This window comes from Quercus suber, unplaced genomic scaffold (genome assembly GCF_002906115.3).
Source record: "Quercus suber isolate HL8 unplaced genomic scaffold, Cork oak 2.0 scaffold_71, whole genome shotgun sequence".
Lineage (NCBI taxonomy): Eukaryota > Viridiplantae > Streptophyta > Magnoliopsida > Fagales > Fagaceae > Quercus > Quercus suber.
Genome location: NW_027069536.1, coordinates 1,600,874 through 1,616,527, shown reverse-complemented (window position 1 = coordinate 1,616,527; position 15,654 = coordinate 1,600,874). Strand labels below are relative to the sequence as shown.

Genomic DNA, 15,654 nt, shown 5'->3' with positions numbered 1-15,654 from the left:
AAAATCAGATCTAGAAATTCTGATTTCGTAGATCTCAATAGATTCAACTTCTATCGAGCTTCATTCTTAGATCTCAATAGATACTATTTCTGTCGAAGTATCTGTCAAGCTTTAATAAACAATTTTTCTTCACTTTTTTCTTGGTCCAATCTTCCTGGCTTTAATACTTGACTTGAACTCTTATTTCTTGAAGTACTAAACACATCCTAGATCTACCCAATTATAAGTAAAATGCATTTTGTCAAATGATTAGCCAATACATAAAATATGTCCTTAACAGTTTCGTTATTGAATATAATTCTAGCCTTCGCCTTGTATGCATATTCATTTAGTTATTGTTCATCCGAAGTTGAAGAGTAGATATAAGGGACGTGTTGAGGCGGCTTTTGACTACGTGAAGACTATTGACAACTTTGACGAGCTTGTGGACGCTCATACTTTGTATCGTCATTTCTTGGGTTGAGCCTTCTCCCTACATCTTGAGATCCTTGTTGGGAGAAGAGCAAAGTAAGTATTTGCCTTGGCAATTTATTACACTTATATGTGGCTACTTGTGCCTTATTTGTGATTTTTTGTTGGTATTGCAGAAATAACAACAAATTTTAGCCAAGAGATGTATGCTAAGATAAAGGCTAAGAAGAAGGAGACTTTGTCTAGCATTGGCCAGAAGAGGCCAAGAGCATCCAAGAAGGAGACTGTCGAGAAGACTTCATCTGCTCCTATCATTCAACAGTCTAGGATGGCGTCTCCTACAATTTCTCTTGAAGAGCTTACTCACCCAAAGACGGGCAGGAGTAGTGATAAGGAAAAGGACAAGGTTAGGGCTAACGTTTGGGAAGATGCTTGCATGGCATTTTTTAGGGAGGGGGGGGGGGCTTACAACATCGTGACACTAGAGTGTAAAATGTAAGGTCTGTACATTCAATTTTCAAACTATCAAGGAATGTGCACAATTCTATATATTCAATGTCCAAACTTTCAAAAAATGTACACTATTTTGTATATTCAACGTACACAATTTTTTGATATGTGGACATTTTTCTTCACAAACTACTAAGATTGTAAGGTCTGTACATTTAATATCCAAACCTTCAAAGAATGTATACAATTCTATATATTCAATGTCTAGACCTTCAAATTTTTTTTAAGTATCTATACAATTTTGTATATTCAAAGTATACAATTTTTTGACGTATGAACATTTTTATTCAAAAATTACTAAGAGAACAAGATCTTGACATTTAATATCCAAACCTTTAAAAAATGTACATAATAATTTTGTATATTCAACATACACAATTTTTCATAAAATGTAGATAATCAATTCTATATATTAAACACACGCAAGTTTTTGATGTGTAAATATTTAACTTCACAACTTATGATGTAAGGCCTATATATTCAATATCAAAATCTTCAAAAAAATGTATTCAAACCATTATGAGATCATGGTTTGATTTTTGCATATACACTTAGATTAGGTTAGAGTAGAATTTCTATCTTGTATATTAAAAAAAAAAAAAATTACATGCAATGTTATATGTTTTTTGTTTACATGGTACTATTCATATAAACTCATTAATGCCATAATCACTTTACTATCTCATAATCATCACAAATCCCATTACTTGGACATTAATAATACTAATAATCAAGCAAGCTAAAGAGCACCAGATCATCATTTTCCTATCCTGCATTGAGAAAGTTCCACAAGTCTATGTCAAAACTAGAGCCACCCCAAAAACTCAGGCCATCATCATCATAAGCGTAGAAATGAATTGCCTACTTTTATCTTAAGTCCTATTTCCTCAGCCCAAAGGTTTGGCTTGGGCTCTGACTCTAACCCACAACTTAGGAGACTTGAACTTTTTCACCACCTGCCTCGCTATTTAACAAGCTTTCCCACCAATTTATTTTGTACTCTAAGGGCTTTAATGTTGGAGATACATCGTTAACATTTTCATACAATTGAAACCTTTCTGCAATTATAGGTTTCCCACTTGCCAATGTTAAATTTTTTGACAAGGTCCTGGGTTGTGGTTTTATTGCAATCACTTTCACTATATCTTGTGCCTTTACTTCCGCATCGTTAATTTGTGCGGGAAATTACCTTCTTGCACAGGTGTGTATTCCAATAATTCTTCACATCATTAGCTGTTCTACCTGGAAGTTAACCAACAATAAGTGACCACCTACATGAATAGAAAATATTTAAATGTGTTCAGATAATTTATTGATTAATTTGTTTACTAAAGAAGGCCATTATTAGCATGCAAAAAATGTTGGGTCCAAAGGACTAGGTTGGTAAGAAGGCCATTATTAGCATGCAAAAACTGTTGGGTCCAAAGGACTAGGTTGGCAAACCATGATCATATGTAACATGTTATAAGAGTTTTTGTGTGTCTTGAATGTGTTTGAAGTCAATTTCAAGTCCAAGACAAGTCATAGGTTAAAGTCTAAGAAGAATTAACTATATGAAATCTTAACTCCATCTTGATCCTAGCTGGACATGTCAAGATTTACTAATCTTGACCCATCAAGATAGATTTTTGACTTGTAGTGAATTGGGACAAAATTTAGTTTGCAAGCCCAGCCCACTGTTAAAGCTTCTAGGGTTTTGTGTAACCCTATAGGACATGATTACATACTTTTTATAGATGTGCTTTTGCATCTAGGGTTTGTTTGTATTGAGTTCTCTCAAAACATCAACCGAAGATCCAAGTTCAAGTTTCTGAATATCTGATGATCAAAGAGAAGCTACTGTAATCAACCCGATTAAAATTAAGTTACCGAAGATCAAATCTTCAAGTGGGTACTTGAAGTTGTGAGCAATAGATTCATATTCAATAGAGTTCACTAGTAAAAGAGTTAATGTATTCAGAGTTGATCATGTTAGCATCGGTTAGCCATGAACATTGGTTGGAGGATGGCAACAATGTTGCTAAATGAGAGGAATGGAAAGCTCTGAACAATGGTTGGAGAAAGAAAACAAGAGAAGTAGTAGGGGTTCAGCCTAAACTTCTTTATAGGTTAATAGGTTCTACTATAGGTAAGTACTTCGGGATAAGGTATGATTCTTTGTACTTATAACCTTTATTCTTGTTAGCAGATATTCTTCGGAAGTGGTGACTTATAATTCACTTAGTGGGGTTTTGTTTGCGAGAGTTTTCCTCATCGTGATTAAATTCCTGTGTCAAACTTATTTTTCGATGCAGTTAATTTAGTTTAGAGATTTAATTGCGCTTTAATTATATTTGCATGTAATTTAATTTAATTAATTAACTTGGGTAATTGGCTAATTAACTGGAGTTAATCTATAACTCAACAAGTTTTTCTAATCCTAATAAAGAACCTATATAAAGGCCCATTAAAGATGACTTTCGATAAGATTGTAAAGGTAGAAACCCTAAGGTATTCATAGAGAAAACTCTAGTCTCTATATATTGAACCTATGAGTTTAGAAACACAAGAGAAATAGATTTTGTTGACTGTTGATGTTAAAGGTTTAGTACCAAACATCATCTCTAGCACCAAATTGAAAATCATGAGGTGTTCCAAGTGAGGCTACAACACAAAAGACCTACTTCTTTGAAGTTGTTGTAGTGTTAGACATAGATTGGGTATTTGTTATCAAAGAGTTCACAAGATAAAAGAGTACAACTACATTGGAGTTGTATGTGGCCATTTGAGTAAGTTTTTACTGTAGGTAGTTATACAAAGATCAAGTATATACTCTTGTATTGTAAAACTTCCATTTACTTTAGTGAATTCTTTGGTATGGTGGTATGTTACAAACCATTTTGTAAGGTTTTTCCCATCAAGGTTTTCCCTTCAAAACCATATTTCCTATATCAAAATTTATTTTCAGCTATATTTATTTTTTGTGATATGGTTGTGCTCATCACCAACTAAATTAAAATTTGTTACATAATTAATTAATCAAGTTGGTAATTTGGTTTAAAATTAATCAATTATTGGTGTCTAAATTTCCCAACAATTAACAAGTCACCTTAAATTAAATTTGCTAAGTTTAAAATTAATCAACTCGTTATTTATACAAAGTTTTGTAAACACTTACAAAAAAACCTTTCACCTTATAAAATTTTTAATTAAAAAAAATACTAGCATGGTAAACAATTCTATTTATACTAACTTTTGTAAAAGCTTTAAATAATAAAATTATATATCAACGTTTTGATCTTGGATATAAAAGGTATATAACTAAAACTTGGCCAAAAAATATGAAAAATAACATACGTAAATAGAATTATTTAATGTCATTTATTATTTGGAGAAATATATGCTAGAGATCAAATTGGCTACTACCATCAACAAATTAATTCTTTTTCATATAATATATGAATTATCAACACAATTCAAACTTGAACTTGGCACATATGAAGATATAATCAATACAAGAAAAAGTTATTTTGCAACAAAAAGACAATATTGTGGCAAACAACATAAATTTGTGTATATATTACTTTTTGTTGCAATATGGACTTAAAAATACTAATATAATCTATCAATATTTTATTTGTTGCAATAACTTGTAATAATTTTTTTTGCAATAGATTAATCCCTCCCTTATTAAAATTTCCCAAATTTTCATTACACGTACACTATTACAAAAATTCCCTATTTCCCTTCAAATTTTCATTGCACATACACACATACACTTCAGATGGTTCTCTAATGGTGGATTGGGTAAAGTACACTATGGGTTAAAGCGATCAAAAACTCATCGCCAATTTTGAGCTCTCCTCTCACAAGAAGAAGATTTTCAAGGGTAGACAACCACATTGGTGTCGCCATTGCCGCACTCACCGCCAACGGTTGTGTTCTCTCTTACGAGTCTCCTCTTCTTGTTGGTCATTCAACTCACTGATAAGGCTTAACAATAAATTGTAGCAACATACAAAGAGAGACGAAGAAGCCTCCTAGGATCTAAGAGACACCACAAACACACTTTGCAGATCACCATAGTTGTTGTCGCACGATCACTATGATATCCTTCTCTTTTTTTATTTTTTATTTGATTTTCATTTTTTTTAATGGAGAGAGAGAGAGAGAGAGAGAGAGAGCGAGCTTGGAATTATAAGTCCATGCACCTTTGTCCAAAAAAAAAATGTGAGTTTTAGGTAGGGGTGTCCACGGTTCGGGTTTGTGTCCAACCTAGAACTGACCCAATGACATCAGGTTTCTAGCAAGAAAACTCGCTATCGACCGTAAAAACCAACAAGTCAAGTCGGATCAGACTCGGTTGGTCAGTAGTTGGGTTGGTTGTAGCCGATGAAGTGCTGCTGGAGGTTCCTGAGCAAAAAAACACTAGCTCTTCACCAGATTTGTGCAAAACCCATTGGATCTAATAAAAAAACACTAGATCTTTGCTAGATTTAAGCAAAACCCATTAGAACTTTGCTGGATTTGAGCAAAACCCACAGGATTTTCACCAAATTTAAGTAAAACCTACTAGATTTTTGCTAGATTTGAGCCATATTTGAGCAAAACCCACTAAATTGTAGTCGAATCTAAGCAAAAACGATGAGATCTTTACCAAAAATCACAAGATCTTCAAAGGATCTGAGTGAAAACCATTATGTTTTTGTCGAATTTGGGTAGATCTACCCTGTTTCAAGGACTAAGGTGGTTGGATCGGGTGGCTTGGTTTTTGGAGAAGGAGACCTGCCACCTGACTCGCTGACTTTGGTTGTGGAACTTAGCAACCCGCCGCCGACTGCCTCTCTCCTTGGGTCGGTCCGGTTTCGGTTTAAGTGGCTCTAGGTCAAACGGGTTCATTGGGTCACAGTTGGGGATGGAAAACCCTAGTTTTGGGTGAGTAGTTAGAGAGTTATATATATTTGTTGGTAGACTTGCTTGTTACCTAGGAGCTTATGGAGCCGGATCAGTAGATCAACTTCTTCTTCTACAAAGTTTCCTCTTTATATTTGGCTTTAGGTAGTTTAACTACCTCAGTCTACAGCTGTTTCAACATCTATTTTACCCTATATGTGAAACAAACTTTTGTAAAAAAGAAAAGGGAAAGAAAGAAAGAAACATACAAACCATCTATTGTGGCACATATTAAGTTATACACAGTTGTACATATTCTAACTAAAATCGTGTTTTTAAAAGAACTATTTTAATTGTATGTCAGGTATACATAACGTGTAATTATCATAAGGGCATCCACAACAGTGGAGCTAAAAATTTAGTTATTTAGCTCCACTAAAAGTTATTTTATCTATTTTATCTACACACATGCTGTAGCAGTGAATCTATTTTAGCTTTCAACACAATAAAATAATATAAATATCACAATAAAATAATATATCCACTACAATAAAATAATATATCCCACTACCCAAAAAACATCCACAGCACCAACCATAACCACCTCTACCATCACCCACAACCACACCCACAACCACCAGTAGCAGTAGTCCACAGCAGGAAAAAAAAAAAAAAAACCACCAACCTAAATCTCCAATCTTTTTCCTCAACCCAAACCAAACAAAATCACTAATCATAAACAAAATAAAAAATCACCAATCATAGAGCTGGGCTTCGGTGAGGAGGACAGGGTCGATGTGGGTCTAATCGAAAAGAGAAGTGGGTCTGATCGGTGGAAGAGAAGTGGGTCTGAGGCGGATCGGCAGCGTGGGTTTGACATGTGCGATGGCGAAAGAGGCAGCGCTATCGAGGAAGGAGAGGAATCCGAAATTCGCTGGCTCTTGATTGTCAAGGAAGAGATCCTTTTGAACTCTAAACACACTATTTGCACACATGATCGCAAAGTCGAGCATCAACATTGAGATGAGGAACGATCTGACGGTGGTGAGGAAAATGACGACGACAGTTAAGAGCGGGAGACCAATCTCGTAATTGGAGAACCTGTGGCCGAGAATGACGAGAGGCTGATTGTAAAGTCTAGGTAGCGAGGAGAGAGAGAGATAGGCTGAGAGGGGAGAGAGAAAGTGAGATGATTTTGAGAGAGTTTGAGGGAATAATATTTTAATTGGGGCCGGGAGTAAAATAATATTTTTTTTTGTTTAGCTCTCATGAACAGTGCACATCTATCTATAGATATGCACTGTAGCAATGAAGCTAAAAATAAATAAATTTAGCTCCATTGGTAGAGAATGCTTTTTGATGTTTGACGAGCTAAAAAATACCAACATACCAATATAGCACCATTATTATGAGTACTCTAAGAGAATATCGCACTACATAAAACCTACTTTCTTTTGTTTCCCTTTAAATTATTGAAAACACAAAAAAAAAAAAAAAAGGATGAGAGAAGTAAAGGAAAGAACGTAATTATCCCAACAAAAAAGAAAACGGTAATCTCTTCTCCGTCTCTCTTACTCGCTACCTGCTCTGAGAGGAACTTGCGGTGCCACCTTCCTTCTCCGTACTTTTCAATGCATTGACTTAGAAGAATATCTTCCTCCTTAGTCCATGCACCTTTTCTCACACCAAAAGAGCCCATGTGGATTCAATGCTAAAAGTTCAAAAAAGCATATATGTGAGTATATACACTTACTACAAATAAAACGATCTATTGCGGTAGGCCAAAAAGCGATGTTGAAGCCCCAAAAACCGCCGCTAAAGGTACATTTGACCTTTAGCGGCGGGTGCTATTGCAGTGGTTCTTCCTGCCATCGTTGTGGTGCCGCTATAGATATACCTTTTAGCGGCGGTTTTGGTTTATTGCAGTGGGCATAAAACCGCCGTCATACAATGTTCAAATTTATGTCAATTGACTTTTAGTGGCGGCTTATGTACGCCGCTATAGGCAATTAATTAAAACGGACTAATTGCACTTTTAGCAGCGGGTGGAAGCGCCGCTATATGTACATACCTTTAGTAGCATGCTATAAGTGCCGCTATAGGGTTTTATTTAATTATAAAATGTGCACCTATTCGGTGCTTTTTGACTGCCGCTATAGGTTTATTTATTTATTTATTTATTTTTTTCAGTGGGCTTTAAAACCACTGTTTGCATCAAATATGTTGTTCAAACCTGTTACAAATATATTGTTCAGACCTGTTTAAAACCTGTAATAGTTTTAGCTCTACTAACACAATACCACAAATGTAATTAATTAACAACACTACAAATGTCTCCAAATTAACGTAATATTAACATAGAAATATATTATCAAATACATAACATTGTCTATAACCACTATCATAAGATTAACAAAAAAAGATGTGGTCTTTTGAATAAAACAACCGCTCAAATTAAGCTAATACTATAATCAAAGTTCCAAAGTGCTTAAAAATATCCTTCAACACTTGCAAAAAATGCAGTTGTTCTTCCGTAGTTCTTTGTACACAAAAAAGTCTTCGAACACCAAGATAAAACTTATAAGCTGCTTGGTTGATAGGATGCGGCTAACAATTTTTGGAGAGTTGGAGATTGTTGAGCCGAAGGAACATCCTACATACAAAGTATGATCACTCAATAAGTGCGCATAAATGGAATAGAATGACAAGAAAATATTACCAAGGCAAAAAATGGGAACAAGTTAAACGAAGACATTTATACGCACTCACAACAATAACAAAGTGCTTACATAGAGAAAAACATTGACTAAGTCTTTGTTAATATACTTGATTGCATTGGAAAAAAATTTGTTGCATTTGTTGGAGCATGCGAGCCATTCTTTGCTCCATTTCTTCGAATTGACTAAGTCTTTCCTTTATTTCGTCAAAACTTGCAAGTTTATCCTCCATAGTAGCCAAGGAAGCCTTCAGTTGTGCTACTTTGTTGTCCCTTGCTTGACTTGAGTGTATTTCAATGTCCGTGAGAGCACTCTTGCTACTTTGACCACTTGGGCTTGGACCAAATCCTACCCCACGAATACTACCTTTGCGCTCCTTACCCATCACTTTGGCAAACACATCATCTGTTGACATGCAATACTACCACTCATGTCAGATGACTACAATTGATTCGAAGGATCATCCAACAATTGCTTCATTTTGTCCTGATATTTGGGTTTGAATAAAATAAAAGAGGTTAGAAATCATATAGTTAAAATGACCCCACAACATATATATACACACACACGCACACACATATATATATATATATATATATAGGATGAGACAAGCAAGCACCAATATGTACCAGTAACCCTCAAGAGAAAATTGACAATCTACAGGCAACTCACCACATGAAATTTGATAAAGAAATAATTGCAAAGTCACATCTAGCAAGGGTTTTTTTTTTTCCTATAAATTACAAAAAGATCATGTTGAACCATGGGATTAGAATTTAGGATCCAGAACTCGAAGGAGTAATCTTGAACGCGTTACCAACATTATGAAAGTAACTCCTTGTGTAAGATCTAGAGAAATTAATAGATAGATAGACCTGACCTTTAGATAATTTTCTGTCACAGAGAATTCTGGCAACAACATACACCACTCTTCCACTCAAATGGCAAAATTAAAATAGAGCAACACCAAAAATACTACTAATAAAAAAAAAAATCCACGCATTTAAATGACTCGTAAATAGACTTATTTGTTAAATGACAATATAGAATATGATGACAAAGCCCTTACCCCTCCATTAATTAAAATTACTTTATTTCTTTTACATAAGTATTTATTAAAAATTACTTAATTAACAAAAAAAAAAAAAAAAAAAAACCATCCGCCTCCTGTGGTGGCGGTGCCGGTTTAAGATTGGGTAGCTCAAGCCCTGGGTTTTTGTCGGATGAAATAGCAGAAAGAGGTGGTTGTGGCTGTGGTTGTGGATTGGGTGGTGGTGGTGAGTCAGTGAGGAGATTTTCGAAGGGTCGAGAGAGAGAGAGTGTGTGTGTGTGTGTGAGAGAGACTGTGTGTGTGGGAGACTAGCTATAAATGAAAAGGGACAAAAAAAAAAACGGAGGAAAATTTAGGTCCACGTGGGGGAAATGTAAGGGTCTATTGTGGCGGGTCATTGACACGCCACTATATCTAAGTTTGGGGCCGCTAAAACAAGTCTATTACGGCGGGTCATTGGTCTGCTGCTAAAGTATACTGCAATATACTAGAGCTATTGCGGCGGGCCCAAAATGCGCCGCAATAGCTCTCATGTACGGCGGCAGGCCCAAAATACGCTGCAATAAGCGCCTTATAGCTGTAGTTATCGCACCTGCCGCAATAGGTCATTTTTTTTGTAGTGACTGCGTTTGGGAGAGATGCAACTCATTTATATTTTTACACATGAGCTTGCCCAGTTCCTAGCTAGTTCGTACTTTTGATATTAAAAGGGTGACGTGGATTTCCTACATTCACAGCTCTCATCAAGTGTTTCAGACTCGGCCACGAAATGGCTTATAGCTTAATTTATTAGTAGCGATGGTGTTCGTACAGGATTTCTTCCTCATTACTCATTAGTCCATGCACCGTTTCTCACACCAAAAGAGCCCATGTGGATAATGCATAACAAATGATGCTTACCGATAACAGAAACATGAATCTCGTACAATAATAATGCATGGTGTACGTTTACTGTTGAGATAATTACTGACTAGGCTTTATATATATAACCGACAAAGTTCCTTCTGGTAAAAGAAGCCAAAAAGTAGACATAAATAAATATTATATTACTTAAAGTCATCCTATCAACCAATTAAAATTCAAAAATTACAGAACGTTAAATCAAATCGATATTTCCTAGAGCTAAATTTGTTTGGAGAAAAAAACGATAGTCATCCCATTTTCCCCAAGAAATATGCCCCAATTAATACAGCTACAAGAATCTCGTACAATAATGTTCATTTGAATGAAAGTCATATTTTATTTATTTATTTATTTTTGATGAGAAAAAGAGAGAGGGGGGGGGGGGGGGGGGGGGGGGGGTCGGGCCCAAAATGCGCCGCAATAGCTCTCATGTACGGCGGCAGGCCCAAAATGCGCTGCAATAGGCGCCTTATAGCGGTAGTTATCGCACCTGCCGCAATAGGTCATTTTTTTTTGTAGTGACTGCGTTTGGGAGAGATGCAACTCATTTATATTTACACATGAGCTTGCCCAGTTCCTAGCTAGTTCGTACTTCTGATATTAAAAGGGTGACGTGGATTTCCTACATTCACAGCTCTCATCAAGTGTTTCAGACTCGGCCACGAAATGGCTTATAGCTTAATTTATTAGTAGCGATGGTGTTCGTACAGGATTTCTTCCCCATTAGTCCATGCACCGTTTCTCACACCAAAAGAGCCCATGTGGATAATGCATAACAAATGATGCTTACCGATAACAGAAACATGAATCTCGTACAATAATAATGCATGGTGTACGTTTACTGTTGAGATAATTCCTGACTAGGCTTTATATATATAACCGACAAAGTTCCTTCTGGTAAAAGAAGCCAAAAAGTAGACATAAATAAATATTATATTACTTAAAGTCATCCTATCAACCAATTAAAATTCAAAAATTACAGAACGTTAAATCAAATCGATATTTCCTAGAGCTAAATTTGTTTGGAGAAAGAAACGATAGTCGTCCCATTTTCCCCAAGAAATATGCCCCAATTAATACAGCTACAAGAATCTCGTACAATAATGTTCATTTGAATGAAAGTCATATTTTATTTATTTATTTATTTATTTTTGATGAGAAAAAGAGAGGGCGGGGGGAGGCGGGAGCGACCATTTGTAACTCACCCCTTTAGCCATGACTATAGGTGCACCCTCGTTAGAAAATTTTGGATTGAGTCATAATTATTGTGGCTGGGGTGTCACAAACTTTGCCCTAGCACTCCAAGAGAGCTAGCAATAAGGTGCAATGCATGGGTGCTCCCACCTCCCATCCCCGATACCCGCCAAGGTTCGAATGAGGGATCATTGCGCATGCGCACGAGACCCTTACCGCTAGGCCACCCCTCTTGGGGCATATTTTAATTTGTTGAATGGACCCATTCGGCCTTTTTCATGGGCATTCTACAATGCCTGTGAGATTGGGGTGGTGGTCTCTAGTTAGTGACGGCAGAGGAAATTGCTGTGGTGGGAATAACAAGGTTTTTTTTTTTTTTTTTTTTAATTTTATTTTGAGATGGGGGGGGGAGGCGGGAGCGACCATTTGTAACTCACCCCTTTAGACATGACTATAGGTGCACCCCCGTTAGGAAATGTTGGATTGAGTCATAATTATTGTGGCTGGGGTGTCACAAACTTTGCCCTAGCACTCCAAGAGAGCTAGCAATAAGATGCAATGCATGGGTGCTCCCACCTCCCATCCCCAGTACCCGCCAAGGTTCGAACGAGGGATCATTGCGCATGCGCACGGGACCCTTACCGCTAGGCCACCCCTCTTGGGGCATATTTTAATTTGTTGAATGGACCCATTCGGCCTTTTTCATGGGCATTCTACAATGCCTGTGAGATTGGGGTGGTGGTCTCTAGTTAGTAGGTGGTGGTCTCTAGTTAGTGACAGCAGAGGAAATTGCTGTGGTGGGAATAACAAGGTTTTTTTTTTTTTTTTTTTTATTTAATATTTTATTTTGAGAAAGTGAAACAAAAACTTAAATTTAGGAATTAATAGACACATGCTAGATTTTGATTTGTGGTACATAGAGTAGTATAAAGAAAGTGGTATAGAAGATTTTGATTCTTTTATTAAAACGAAGACTAAGAGATTAGGAAAAGGGAGAGAGCTTGTCACCATCTCTATCAATCGCTTGAGCCACCAAATTAGGGAGATTAGAGTTGAGAAAAAAAAACAATAATTGTCACATTTTCACCAAGAAATATGCCACAATGATGCTTACAGCTACAAGAATCTCATACAATAATGTATGGTGTTCGTTTATTGTTGTGATATATATTTTTTTTCTTCTAAATATCCTCTTTATTAAAACGGACACTAAAAGAATAGGAGAAGGGAGAGAGCTTGTTACCATCTCTATCATTATTTTCTTTACTTGATTAATTCCACCAAAAGTCCATTATTTTATATCCTTATAAAATTGCTTGTTAGTTAGCTGCTGGTTTGTTTAACAATTTTTTCTTGATTACCCGTGATTAAAAAAGAACACAAAAAAAAAAAAAAAAACCAAAAAACACAAAATAAAAAAGAACATAAAATGATCAAATTGCCATTACTTTTTCCTTGTTAGGTGCTGAGTCCTAGGGCTAGCCATTATTTTCTATTCAATTGTTTTCCCTAAATTCTTATTCTATCTCCCCCTTCCAATCCCCTTTTGAACCTGTCCTGCATCAGCATTCTAATTAATCTGAACCCATTATACCAATAACGCTCAACACAGCAAGATTTTGAACCTAAATTTTAAGGGTTCACTATGTAAACCCTGATTCACCATAGTATTATTAAGTGTCATATTGCAGGTAATATGGCTTGGTTATCAACTGATATTTGGAAGTTTTATATCAAACTAAGTCATATTTCTATACCATCTTTAAGTTCCAAAAATAAATTGTTATGCCTTTTTCCCCGGATTATAGAGTACAAGAGTACGGGCTTAAATGTGTGTGTGTGTATATATATTTGTATTCTTTTTTTTCTTTTTTTTTTCTTTTGTCACCTGTGCTAGAGGTTGACATGCCAAGGGAGTAAAAATTGAGTGTAGTTCTTGATAGAGTTGATTTTATAGGAGTTAAGTACCTATTAATAAATTTTAAGAGTACAGGTTCAATTTGAAACTAAAAAATCTATAAGTTTTAATTTGTAACAATCATAAAGATAAGGGTTTAATTTTAAACTTTTGAATCTATATATGGTTTAATTTGAAACTGATAGAATTTGGATTGGCAAATATCCGTGACATTGCAATTTGAATTCTTGGTCCGAAAATTGTCTTGAAGCTGCTCAATTTGAAACTAAAAAAATCCATAAGTTATAATTTGTAACAATCATAAACATCAGGGTTTAATTTTAAACTTTTGAATCTATATATGGTTTATTTGAAACAGATAGAATTTGGATTGGCAAATATCTGTGATATTGCAATTTGAATTCTTGGTCTGAAAATTGTCTTGAAGCTGCTCCATGGTCTTCCATTGGAAGAATCTCACTCAAGCAAAAAGTAATTCTGTTCAACCAAGCTACATATAATTTAAGCATACAAATCCCAAAACTCATTTAAGAAAAAAATAATATCAGGGTTTAATTTTAATTTTTAATGTATATTATATTTTTTTAATGTATCAATTTGTAAGATAAAAATTAAACCCTGATGTTTATGATTGTTACATTAAAAAATATAATATACATTAGGCACACATTAACCATCTATTTAAAAAATATATAAAAAATTAAACAAAACTGTCAAAATAGTAAATTATTTTTTTATTTTTTCATAAAAAAAACTTTCTAAAATGGATTACTAATGTATATTATATTTATTAATATATCAATTTAAAGATAACATGCGGCATTTGAAAATGACAGAGACAACAAGACAAGTAATAATCACCATATCCTTATGTTTATTTCTATACATTGTAGGCCATTTGAAAATGACAGAGACAGCAAGTAAGACAACTAGACGAGTAATAATCACTAGTCAAACTCAACATTATTGTTTTGGCATGTTGATGGTCGGGCTACCACCATGACCAAAGGCAAGACATTGCGTACAATACTCTTTTTTCCCCTTGGACGCATGTAAAACACAATACAACAATTTAAGCACTCATCCTTCTAATTGCAAGTTAGAATAAAAATTATAAGGAAAAAATTTAGTTACAAAATTAATTGTAACTTAAAATTACAATTTTACTTAATATTATTAATATTACTACATATTTTGAAAATCTAACTGTTGGATTGCATGTTCTTTACGTTCTAAATACACATGTCAAATTTTGTACAAATCGAATATTATTTACTACATAATCTATAAGATTATATTTTATAAATAATTTTAAATTACAAAAACTTATAATTTAAACAATCTATTGTTGATATAGCTATTGATTTTCAATTTTCTAGAAATTTTACAAACATGGAGGATATAAGAAGAAAATATAATCCAATGGTGAATTTGTCAAATTCACCTCCAATAAAAAGATATTGAGTAAGGTTGTAACCTTAGGCTATAACCAATTTTGTAACTAAATTTTGTCCAAATCCTAATCCTCGAAATTAACTGAATGGTACACGTGCCTTTGCACTGCTACTAGCCTTTCAGTGCACCGAATTTATCTAGTGACACAAAGGCAAGACAATCCAAGATGGCAAAGACAATTGAAACACGATTCAATAAGCTAATACCATGACCAAAGGCAAGACATTGCGTGCAATACTTTTTTTCCCCTTTGGACGCATGTAAAAAAGCTATACAACAATTCAAGCACTCATAACTAATTGCAAGAAAGAATAAAAATCCTAATCCCGGCATTTACTCAATGGTACCTGTGCCCCTGCACTACTACTAGCCTTTCAGTGCAGCGAATTTATCCAGAGACACACACTTTACCATGCACATACTTTGTTACAACATGCACATTTTATTTATTTCTTTATTGATAAGAAACTTGTAAATTTTATTAAAATGAAGATAACATCACTACATTATGAGCCACAGTAGACTCAACTATAGAGTGTGTTTTTTCTATCCAAGTTACATAATCAACAATATGCCTAGTATATTGCGCTAATAAATGTGCACAACGATTACTCTGTCAACGA

General features: G+C 34.9%; 1 pseudogene; it reads right to left on the bottom strand.

Moving 5' to 3' along the window:
* Positions 1–1,851: 1,851 nt before the first annotated feature.
* LOC111996110 (transcription factor MYB114-like) lies at positions 1,852–7,492 on the bottom strand (annotated as a pseudogene).
* Between the last annotated feature and the right edge of the window lie 8,162 nt (positions 7,493–15,654).